Source organism: Kogia breviceps, chromosome 4 (assembly GCF_026419965.1).
Source record: "Kogia breviceps isolate mKogBre1 chromosome 4, mKogBre1 haplotype 1, whole genome shotgun sequence".
NCBI lineage: Eukaryota > Metazoa > Chordata > Mammalia > Artiodactyla > Physeteridae > Kogia > Kogia breviceps.
In genome coordinates this window covers 34,554,809-34,567,832 of record NC_081313.1, presented here as the reverse complement: position 1 = coordinate 34,567,832, position 13,024 = coordinate 34,554,809, and the positions used below count along the sequence as shown (strand labels likewise).

Here is a 13,024-nt window from a genome sequence, read left to right as displayed (position 1 = left end):
AAGAAAAACATGAATATATATGGATAGTAAAAGAAAAATATGAAAAAGAAACAAAATGGAGCTCGAATTATTATTTAATTATTGTAAAAAATACAATATTTGAAATAAAAAATTAAAGGAAGGGTTTAACAATAGCTTTTACCCCATTGAAGAAAATATCAATAAATTTGAAGACGTAACAGTAAAAACTCTCTAAACTGAAGCAGAGACCCAAAAAGATGGAAAAAAATTAACGAACCCTCAGTGACCTACGGCACAATATCAAGACTACCATATATGTATTTTAAGTCCCCCCACAAAAGGGGTGGAATAAAGATATTTAAAGAAATACTTCATGAAATATTTCCAAATTTGATAAAACTATGAACCAAGATCCAAAAATAACAATTTAAAAAAACAGAATAAACATAAAGGAAGCACATCAAGGTACACAATAGTCAAATTGGGTAAAACTGGTGATAAAGAGAAACATTTTTAAAGCAGTCAAAGAAAAAAAGATATTAAATACTGGGGAAAAAAAATTAAGAGTAATCATAGACTTCTTATTAGAAAGTACACAAGCCAGAAGAAAATGTAACTAACATCTTTAATGAGGTCAGTTTCAAATCAAATAGAAAAACAGGAATTTTAGGAAAGACCACTAGGTGTCTCATAATGACTATTAGTCTTTGAATAATTTCCATGGAGTTATGGGAGAATAAACACACACCAATCCTCCACCTACCTCACTCAATGAGCTCCTCTACTTAACCTCTCTACTTTTGCCAATGGTAACAACCTCATCATGGTTCCCTAAGCTTTGCATCTTGGGTTGTCTGGGCTCTTTTCTGTTTGGGCTTCTTTATCTTGCACGTTCAATCAAACCTTGTTGATTTTCCCTTCGTGATAGTTCTTACACTTGTTCCTTACATTTAATTCCTATAGGTACCATTCAAGCCAAGGGCTTCCATATGATTTTGCCAGGTCTTTGTGACTGGCCTCTTGGCTTCTAGTTTCTCCAAACTATGCCAGCTTATCTTTTAAAAATACTGCCAGGGCTTCCCTGGTGGTGCAGTGGTTGAGAATCCGCCTGCCGTTTCAGGGGACGCGGGTTCGTGCCCTGGTCCGGGAAGATCCCACATGCCGCCGAGCGGCTGGGTCCGTGAGCCATGGCCGCTTAGCCTGCGCGTCCGCAGCCTGTGCTCCGCAACGGGAGAGGCCACAACAGTGAGAGGCCCGCATACCACACACACACACAAAAAAAAATACTGCCATATATAAAAATGTAGAATATAAAAGTTAAATGTAATGTAAACTTTTCTATTCACCTGTTTTATTCTGAGTGCAAAGATATTCAGAAGTTTCAGGATCTTGGTCAGCTCTTGAAAAGCCTATTTCTTCATTTGTAAAAATGTGGTTAATTATATTATGGACCATCTTTAGGTTGTAGTAAAGAATCATAAAGTTATGTGTTTAAAGAACTTAGCACAGCATTTAGCACAAAATAAGTGCCCAATAAATGTTAACTTTTATTATTATTATTTGATTCTAGTGGTTTCTATGTCAGTTTGCCAGGTCATGGGAGCAAAGAACCAGGGAATTATCACAGTCCAGGTTACAGAGGCAGACCTCCTCCAATCACTCTTTCCTCTAAGCAGAAAAGTTATCAAATCCTGCCAATTTTGTCTTCTCAGCTACCTGGATGTGTGACACACACATTCATGGTCAATATCCTTACTTAACCTTCCTTTGCCATCCATTGTCTCAGTCTAGGCCCTGAAGTATATTTGAGTTCTTTATCTAAATTTGTACCTCAGAACATTGTTTTCTTTTCTAAATATTCAGTCTGTTTATGCCCTGCACCACTTCTCTTCCCATGTTTTTATAGATCTATACATCCATTAACAGATATTTATTGAATGTTGTGTTAGTCAAAGTTCTCAATAGCATATCTACATCTATCTATCTAGATAGATAGATAGACAGATTATTGTGAGAGATTGGCTCATGCTATTCTGGAGGCTAAGAAGTCCCATGATCTGCTATCTGCAAACTAGAGAACCAGGAAAGTTGGCAGTATAGTTTCAGTGTAGATCCTTAGGCCTGAGAACCAGTGTAAATCCCAGTCTCAGTCTGAAGGCCTCAAGACCAGAAGCATCAATGTCTGAGGGCAGGAGATGTATTTTCCAGCTCAAGCAATAAGAGAGCAAAGTGGCCCTTCCTCCACTTTTATTTTCTATTCCGGTCCTCAACAGATTGAATGATGCCCACCTGCACTGGTGAGGGTGATCTTCTTTACTTAGTTTCCTGATTCAAATGCTAATCTCTTCTGGAGATACTATCACAGACACATCCCGAAATAATGTTTTACCACCTATCTGGGCATCCCTTAGCCCAGTCAAATTGACACATAAAATGAGCCATCACATGGGAGACTTGTTGGAGATGTTTGCACAGGCCCTCATGGGCCCAGTGCCTTAGGGCAGAGAATTCCAGGCTCCCAGGTACTGAGTGAATGGTCTAGATTAAGGGAGGTGCAGCTGGGTGTATCCCCTTGACCTTGAAGACTCTCAGCCAATGGACAGGGCAATAGCTGGGAGAAGACTAGCAAGGCCTTCTAAAGTTCAAGGCCCAGGGTCTTTGGGCAATATTGTCTTCTAACACTGACTGCCTCCTGAATTTCAAGAACTGTGTTCTTCAGCAGTATATCCTTAAGAACTGGTTAATCTCTTCATCAGAGCTTCTAATTTAAGGAATATTTGGAAACTACTTCTCTTGGAAATAAACTCAAGGTGAAAAAGCAGAGAGGATAAACCATAATGGAGGGAGACCTTCAAGATGGCAGAGGAGTAAGACGTGGAGATCACCTTCCTCCCCACAAATACATCAAAAATACATCTACATGTGGAAGAACTCCTACAGAACACCTACTGAGCACTGACAGAAGACCACAGACTTCCAAAAAGGCAAGAAAATCCCCACGTACCTGGGTAGGGCAAAAGAAAAAAGAAAAAGAAAAAAGACAGAAGAATAAGGACGGGACCTACACTTCTGGGAGGGAGCTGTGAAGGAAGAAAAGTTTCCACACACTAGGAAGCCTCTTCACTGGCAGGGATGGTTAGGGCGGAGCTCGGAGCCACAGAGGAGAGTGCAGCAACAGGGGTGCAGAGGGCAAAGCGAAGAGATTCCTGCACAGAGGATCGGTGCCGACCAGCACTAGCCAGCTTCAGAGGCTTGTCTGCTCACCCGCCGGGACGGCTGGGGGCTGGGAGCTGAGGCTTGGGCTTCGGAGGTCAGACCCCAGAGAGAGGACTGGGGTTGGCTGCATGAACACAGCCTGGGGGTTAGTGTGCCACAGCTAGCCGGGAGGGAGTACGGGAAAAAGTCTGGACCTGCCAGAGAAGCAAGAGACCATTGTCTCAGGGTGTGCAAGGAGAGGAGCTTCCTGCTCTGTGTGTCCACAGATAACAGAACACCCCTTAAGCAAGCTCCAGAGATAGGCGTGAGCCATGGCTATCATCTCGGACGCCTGAGGTGGGTGCGGAACACTGCCGCTGCCACTGCTGCCACTAAGGATCCTGTGTGCAAGTGCAGGTCACTACTGCCAGCTTCCCGGGAGCCTGTGCAGCACGCAACTGCCAGCGTTCCATGATCCAGGGCCAACTTCCCCAGGAGAACACACAGCATGCCTCAGGCTGTTACAACGTTACTTTAGCCTCTGCCGCCGCAGGCATGCCCCGCATTCCAATCGAGACTACTGTACCTCTCCCTCTCCCCAGCTTGAGTGAGCAAGAGAGCCCTAATCAGCCACTGTTTTAACCCCCTCCTCTCTGGGTGAGGAACAGACACCTGAGGGCAGCCTATACACAGAGGTGGGGCCAAAACCAAAGCCGAACCCCAGGAGCTCTGTGAACAAAGAAGAGAAAGGGAAATTTCTCAATGCAGCCTCAGGAACAGTGGACTAAATCTCCACAATCAGCTTGGTAAACCCTGCATGTGTGAAATACTGGAATAGAAAACAAGTGTTCCCAAAATGGAGGTGGTGGATTTTGGGGGCAATCTTGGGGTAGATTTTGGGGTTTGCTTACTGTGTTTGATTTGTTCTTGGTTTTATGTTTATCTTAGTTTAGTTTTTAGTGATTGTTTTCATTTGTGGGTTTCGTTATTGGTTTGGTTGCTACCTTCCGTTTTTTTTCCCCTCTTTTTGTGACTGTCTGTGTGTATGTTTCTTTGTGTGACTTTGTCTCTTTAGTTGTGCTTTTACCATTTGTCTTGGGTTTCTCTCTTTTCTTTTTCTTTTTTTTTTTTCCTTCCTTTTCATTGAGCCATATGGCTGGAAGGCTCTTGGGGTTCTGGCTGGGTGTCAGACCTGAGCCACCAAGGTGAGAGAGCTGAATCCATGATGTTGGACCACCGGAGACCTCCAGGCCCCATGTAATATTAATTGGTGCGAGCTCTCCCAGAGATCTCCATCTGAACACTAAGAGCCTACTCACCCAACGGCCAGCAAGCTCCTGTGCTGGACGTGCCATGACAAACAACTAGCACGACAGGAACATAACACCACCCATTAGTGGAGAGGCTGCCTAAAGTCATACTAAGTTCACAGACACCCCAGAACGGACCACAGGACATGGCGTTGCCCACAGAGGGACAAGATCCAGCCCCACCAACCAGAACACAGTCACCAGTCCCCCTCACCAGGAAGCCTACAAAACACACCAAACGAATTTTAGCCACTGGGGGCAGACACCAAAAACAATGTGAACTATGAACCTGCAGCCTGCAAAAAGGAGACCCCAAACACAGTAAGTTAAACAAAATGAGAAGACAGAGAAATACACAGCAGATGAAGGAGAAAAGTAAAAAGCCACCAGGCCGAATAGGCAGTCTACCTGAAAAAGAATTCAGAGTAGTGATAGTAAAGATGATCCAAAATCTTGGAAATAGAATGGATAAAATACAAGAAACGTTTAACAAGGAACTAGAAGAACTAAAGAGCAAACAAACGATGAACAACACAATAAATGAAATTTAAAATTCTCTAGAAGGAATCAATAGTAGAATAACTGAGGCAGAGGAACGGATAAGTGACCTGGAAGACAAAATAGTGGAAATAACTATGGCAGAGCAGAATAAAGAAAAAATAATGATGAGAATGGAGGACAGTCTCAGAGACCTCTGGGACAACATTAAATGCACCAACATTTGAATTATAGGGGTCCCAGAAGAAGAAGAAGAGAAAAAGAAAGGGACTGAGAAAATATTTGAAGAGATTATAGTTGAAAACTTCCCTAATATGGGAAAGGAAATAGTCAGTCAAGTCCAGGAAGTGCAGAGAGTCCCATACAGCATAAATCCAAGCAGAAACACACCAAGATACATATTAATCAAACTATCAAAAATTAAATACACAGAAAAACTATTAAAAGCAGCAAGGGAAAAGAAACAAATAACATACAAGGGAATCCCCATAAAGTTAACAGCTGATCTTTCAGCAGAAACTCTGCAAGCCAGAAGGGAGTGGGAGGACATATTTAAAGTGATGAAAGGGAAAAACCTACAACCAAAATTACTCTACCCAGCAAGGATCTCATTCAGATTTGACAGAGAAATTAAAACCTTTACAGACAAGCAAAGGCTAAGAGAATTCAGCACCACCAAACCAGCTTTACAACAAATGCTAAAGGAACTTCTCTAGGTGGGAAACACAAGAGAAGGAAAAGACCTACAAAAAATAAACCAAAACAATTAAGAAAATGGTAATAAGAACATACATATCAATAATTACCTTAGGGCTTCCCTGGTGGTGCAGTGGTTAAGAATCTACCTGCCAATGCAGGGGACATAGGTTCAAGCTCTGGCCCAGGAAGATCCCACATGCCGCGGAGCAACTAAGCCCATGTGCCACAACTACTGAGCCCCATGTGCCACAACCACTGAAGCCCATGCACCTAGAGCCTGTGCTCTGCAACAAGAGAAGGCAGAACAGTAAGAAGCTCATGAAACACAACCAAGAGTAGTCCCTACTCGCTACAGCTAGAGAAATCCTGTGCACAGCAATGAAGACCCAATGTAGCAAAAAAAAAAAAAAAAAAAAAAAAATTACCTTAAATGTAAATGGATTAAACGCACCAGACTGGCTGAATGGATACAAGCACAAGACCTGTATATATGCTGTCTACAAGAGACCCACTTCAGACCTACAGACACATACAGACTGAAAGCGAGGGGATGGAAAATGATATTCCATGCAAATGGAAATCAAAAGAAAGCTGGAGTAGCAATTCTCGTAACAGAAAAAATAGACTTTAAAATAAAGACTATTACAAGAGACAAAGAAGGACACTACATAATGATCAAGGGATCAATCCAAGAAGATATAACAATTGTAAATATGTATGCACCCAACGTAGGAGCACCTCAATACATAAGGAAAATGCTAACAGCCATAAAAGGGGAAATCGACAGTAACACAATAATGATAAGGGACTTTAACACCCCACTTTCACCAATGGACAGATCATTCAAACAGAAAATAAATAAGGAAACACAAGCTTTAAATGACACAATAGACCAGATAGATTTAATTGATATTTATGGGACATTCCACCTGAAAGTAGCAGAATACTCTTTCTTCTCAAGTGCACATGGAACATTCTCCAGGATAGATCATATCTTGGGTCACAAATCAAGGCTTGGTAAATGTAAGAAAACTGAAATAGTATCAAGTATCTTTTCTAACCACAATGCTATGAGACTAGATATTAATTACAGGAAAAATAACTGTTAAAAAATAAAAACTACACATGGAGGCTAAACAATAAACTACAAAATAACCAAGAGATCAATGAAGAAATCAAAGAGGAAATTAAAAAATACATAGAAAAAAATGACAATGAAAACAGGATAACCAAAAATCCATGGGATGCAGCAAAAGTAGTTCTAAGAGGGAAGTTTATAGCAGTACAATCCTACCTCAAGAAACAAGAAAAATCTCAAATAAACAACCTAACTTTACACCTAAAGCAATTAGAGAAAGAAGAACAACAAAAAAAAAAAACCCCAAAGTTAGCAGAAAGAAAGAAATCATAAAGATCAGATCAGATATAAATGAAAAAGAAAAGTAGGAAGCAATAGCAAAGATCAATAAAACTAAAAGGTGGTTCTCTGAGAAGATAAACAGAATTGATAAACTGTTAGTCAGACACAGGACGAAAAAAAGGGAGAAGACACAAATCAACAGAATTACAAATGAAAAAGGAGAAGTAACAACTGACACTTCAGAAATACAAAGGATCATGCAAGATTACTACAAGCAACTGTATGTCAATAAAATGGACAACCTGGAAGAAATGGACAAATTCTTAGAAAAGTACAACCTTCCAAGATTGAACCAGGAAGAAATACAAAATATGAACAGACCAATCACAAGCACTGAAATTGAAACTGTGATTAAAAATCTTCCAACAAACAAAGCCCCTGGACCAGATGGCTTCACAGGCGAATTCTATCAAAGATTTAGAGAAGAGCTAACACCTATCCTTCTCAAACTCTTCCAAAATATAGCAGAGGGAGAATTACTCCCAAACTCGTTCTACGAGGCCACAGTCACCCTGATAGCAAAACCAGACAAAGACGTCACAAAGAAAGAAAACTACAGGCCAATATCACTGATGAACATAGGTGCAAAAGTCCTCAACAAAACACTAGAAAACAGAATCCAACAGCACATTAAAAGGATCAAGTGGGGTTTATCCCAGGAATGCAAGGATTCTTCAATATATGCAAAACAATCAATGCGATACACCAGATTAATAAACTGAACAATAAAAAATATGGTAATCTCAATAGATACAGAAAAATTTTTTGACAAAATTCAACACACATTTATGATAAAAAATCTCCAGAAAGTGGGCATAGAGGAAAACTACCTCAACATAATAAAGGCCATATATGATAAACCCAGAGCAAACATCATTCTCAATGGTGTAAAACTGAAAGCATTTCCTCCAAGATCAGGAACAAGACAAGGGTACCCACTCTCACCACTATTATTCAACATATTTTTGGAAGTTTTAGCCACAGCAATCAGAGAAAAAACTGAAATAAAAGGAATCCAAATCAGAAAAGAAGAGGTAAAATTGTCACTGTTTGCAGTGACATGATACTATACATAGAGAATCCTAAAGATGCTACCAGAAAACTACTAGAGCTAATCAATGAATCTGGTACAGCTGCAGGATACAAAATTAATGCACAGAAATCTCTTGCATTCTTATACACTAATGATGAAAAATCTGAAGGAGATATTAAGGAAACACTCCCATTTACCACTGCAAACAAAAGAATAAAATACCTAGGAATAAATCTACCTAAGGAGACAAAAGATCTGTATGCAGAAAACTATAAGACACTGATGAAAGAAATTAAAGATGATGCAGACAAATGGAGAGATATACCATGTTTTTGGATTGGAAGACTCAATATTATGAAAATGACTTTACTACACAAAGCAATCTACAGCTTCAATGCAATCTCTATCAAACTACCGAGAGCATTTTTCACAGAAATAGAAAAAAAATTTCACAATTTGTATGGAAACACAAAACTCCGAATAGCCAAAACAATCTTGAGAAAGAAAAATGGACCTGGAGGAAACAGGCTCCCTGACTTCAGACTACATTACAAAGCTAAAGTAATCAAGACAGTATGGTACTGTCACAAAAACAGAAATATAGATCCATGGAACAGGATAGAAAGCCCAGAGATAAACTCATGCACATATGGTCATCTTACCTTTGACAAAGGAAGCAAGAATATACAATGGAGAAAAGACAGCCTCTTCAATAAGTGGTGCTGGGAAAACTGGACAGCTACATGTAAAAGAATGAAATTAGAACACTCCCGAACACCACAAACAAAAATAAACTCAAAATGCATTAAAGACCTAACTGTAAGGCCAGACCCTATCAAACTCTTAGAGGAAAACATAGGCAGAACAGTTTGTGACCCAAATCACAGATCCTTTTTGACCCACCTCCTAGAGAAATGGAAGTAAAAACAAAAGTAAACAAATGGGATCTAATGAAACTTAAAAGCTTTTGCACAGCTAAGGAAACCATAAACAAGACAAAAAGGCAACCCTCAGAATGGGAGAAAATATTTACTGACGAAGAAACTGACAAAAGATTAATCTCCAAATATACAAGCAACTCAATATCAAAAAAACAAACAACCCAACCGAAAAATGGGCAGAAGACCTAAACAGACATTTCTCCAAAGAAGATATACAGATTGCCAACAAACACACGAAAGGATGCTCAACATCACTAATCATTAGAGAAATGCAAATCAAAACCACGAGGTATCACCTAATACCGGTCAGAATGGCCAGCATCAAAAAATCTACAAACAATAAATGCTGGAGAGGGAGAAAAGGGAACACTCTTGCACTGTTGGTAGGAATGTAAATTGGTGCAGCCACTATGGAGAACAGTATGGAGGTTCCTTAAAAAACTAAAATTAGAACTACCATATGACTCATCAATCCCACTACTGCACATATACCCTGAGAAAACCATAATTCAAAAAGAGACATGTACCACAATGTTCACTGCAGCTCTATTTATAATAGCCAAGAAATGGAAGCAACCTAAGTGTCCACTGACAGATGAATGGATAAAGAAGATGTGGCACATACATACAATGGAATATTACTCAGCCATAGAAAGAAACAAAATTGAGTTATTTGTAATGAGGTGGATGGACCTAGAGTATATCTTACAGAGTAAAGTCAAAAAGAGAAAAACAAATACCATATGCTAACACATATATATGGAATTTTTAAAAAAATGGTTCTGATGAACCTAGTGGCAGGACAGGAATAAAGACACAGACGTAGAGAGTGGACTTGAGGACACAGGGTGGGTGGAAGGGGAAGCTGGGACGAAATGAGAGAGTAGCATTGACATATATACACTACCAAATGTAAAATAGTTATCTAGTGGGAAGCAGCTGCATAGCACAGGTATATCAGCTCGGTGCTTTGTCACCACCTAGAGGAGTGGGATAGGGAGTGTACACAGGCGGCTCAAGAGGGAGGGGATATGGGGATATATGTATACGTATAGTTGATTCACTTTGTTATACAGCAGAAACTAACACTACATTATAAATCAATTATACTTCAATAAAGATGTAAAAAAGAAACTATAATGGAAAAGAATACGAGAAAGAATATGTATATTTATAAAACTGAATCACTTTGCTGTACAGTAGAAATTAACACATTGTAAATCAACTATACTTCAATAAAATAAATTTAAAAAATAAAATAAAACAAACATACATTAACTCACACACACACACAAAACAGAAAGGGGAATAAAAAAGGATAAAAATTCACACCACCTTCAGACAAAGTGGTCAAAATATTTGAATGTTCTCTGATTGACAATTTTTGAGTTTATTGCTAGGATAGTGTAATTAATTGATTTTTAAACTCTTAAGATTATCCTTATCACTACTAAAAATTTGTAATATTTTTCCCTTCTTTAGATCCTCCTCTTCTTTTCAAGATCTTTTGCTTTATATGGGCCCAAATTCCTATTTTCATATATTTGTGTATATCTTTAAATGTTTAAATTTCTCCAAATCAAGGGTGTTTCTGCTACCATTGAAAACACTAAATTTGGGCTTCCCTGGTGGCACAATGGTTAAGAATCCACCTACCAATGCGGGGGACACGGGATCAAGCCCTGGTCTAAGAAGATCCCACATGCCATGGAGCAACAAAGCCTTTGTGTCACAACTACTGAGCCTGCGCTCTAGAGCCTGCAAACCACAACTACTGAGCCTGCGTGTCACAACTGGTAAAGCCCACACTCCGCAACAAGAGAAGCCACCGCAATGAGAAGCCTACACACTTCAATGAAGAGTAGCTCCCACTTGCTGCAACTAGAGAAAGCCCACACGCAGCAATGAAGACCCAACGCAGCCAAAAATTTTAAAAATAAATAAAATAAATGAATTTTTAACAAAAGAAAACACTAAATTTTAATAATAATATTCTGTTTAGTTTTATTACCTGCTTTATTTAGAAATGACATCCGTACTTAGGAGAGAGCTCAATTGATCTGTAGTAACAAAATTGAGTTTTCATACACACACATACACACATGCACACACACACACCATAGCTAAAACCAATGATTATTTGAAAGAAAATGTAAAAGTATTTTTTCTTTCTCTCCTTTTGTTAAATAGGACTATGCTATTCACACAGAGACCTGCTTTTCATTTTAAAGCTATAGTGACAATTTTGGCGTAATCATATATTAAGTAGTCACATCAGGATAGATTGTGTACATAATATTGAAAAGTTCTGTTCTCTCCTCAAAGAGCTAATGTTCTAAAAGTTAATAGAGGGATAAAGAGGATAAACAAACATGGACAGGCATGGATTCACACTCAGCAGAAACTATCCTTATTATAGTTTCCTTTTCTGTTCTCTTCCTGATTAAGTACAAATAGATTTTTGGCATGTAAAATCATGTCATTGTTTAAATTGGCAGTTTGGGGAATTGACTCATCTCAGCTCCACCTCTTTCAGGCCTAGCGACAAACAGTCCCATCTTGGGTGGCCTTCCCATGTGGAAAGTGTCTCAAACAGACAGAAGACCAGAGGCTGCCCTGTGATCTACAGCACGGGAACTTTCCAGAGGCAGCATTGCTATAAACCCATCTCTGAGAGCTGGTATATTAGTTAATTCAGACTGACATGAATTAACTAGAGTCCAGTGGATTTAAGGCTCCATAGTGGAGAGAAAAAGAAAGAAAACGTATCCAATGCTTCATAAAGCATGGTTATTTAACATTCTTGCTAACAGTCTTTTAAGAGTTATAGTTGGAATGAAATTTTCAAAGAACACTGAAGGTGAATTTATCCCTGGTGAGAGAAACATAATGGGGAGAAAATCATCCAAGGTAGAATGATGTGGCATGTAGCCCTTACTCTTTTCTCCCTATGCACGAGGAAGGGGATTGCCTTCTAATGCCTTGTGAGAAGTCCTGGTAAGAGGGAAAAATAATTCTAAGATGTAATATCCCTCTCCCAGGCAAAAATTGATCGTGAAATTATTTACATTGATCTCCTCAAATATAATGTGCCTAGAAATAGTGAGAACACTGTTCTCCATGCTCACATCTCCTTGAATTGGTCTGAATTAAACCTTTAACTGGACTAAGGGCTGGTATGTATTTTCCAGCTCATGCCTTTAATAAAACCTTGACATATTTTTATTGGCAGAACCCTAGAGGGAAACACAAGCCTTGTGCCAGAGGGCCTGAATGTGGGACTCTAGAAGAAGAATGACTAAAAGAAAAGTTAGAGGTTGAAGGAATATAAGAACTAGAAGAGAGACCTATCTCTTCTGGATAACCAACAGCTAATGACATCTTTGAGGGCTTACAAGAAGAAACTGAAAAGCATTCCCATTAAAAGCTTTGTGGGGTTGGTTCGCAAGTAGCATTGCTTTGGTGTCCAGGAAAACTGCGTAACACAACCTGGGAGGAGGGTGCTCCATACTGCAGGACAGCATACTGTCTGGTTCTAGTGCTTGGAGTCTCCAGAATATATAGAACCACTTGGCATTTTTAGACGGCAAAGAATTCATGGCAGCAATGGCCATGGAAATTATCATGGAGAATGAGGCAGAAACACTAACTTCTTCCCACATAGTAGTGTGCTCTCCACACAATCCAGTCTCACTGCAATTAAGTGAGACTCTGTAACTACTTCTGGTCAATACTCTGTGAGCAGAAGTGGTCTGTTTACTTTTGGGCAGAGCATTCAAGAGCCACTGCAAGATCTTTCAGTATTTCTTTTTCTATGTTTATGACTTTTCAGGCCACTTGTTGAGCTGGAAACATGATAAATGGTGGAACCTTTATTAGATTGGATTTCCAAGTCACAACTTGGAGGGAAACTGCCGAAGAAAGCTGTCATATCCCCAGTGAACTTGGCATGATTTTTGAGTAAGAG

At 39.4% G+C, this 13,024-nt stretch overlaps 1 protein-coding gene across 1 annotated transcript in view; it reads right to left on the bottom strand.

Moving 5' to 3' along the window:
• FBXO4 (F-box protein 4) overlaps positions 1 to 13,024 on the bottom strand; it is a 343,376-nt gene that overhangs the window by 91,426 nt on the left and 238,926 nt on the right. The gene's annotated exons all lie outside the window — the stretch shown is intronic.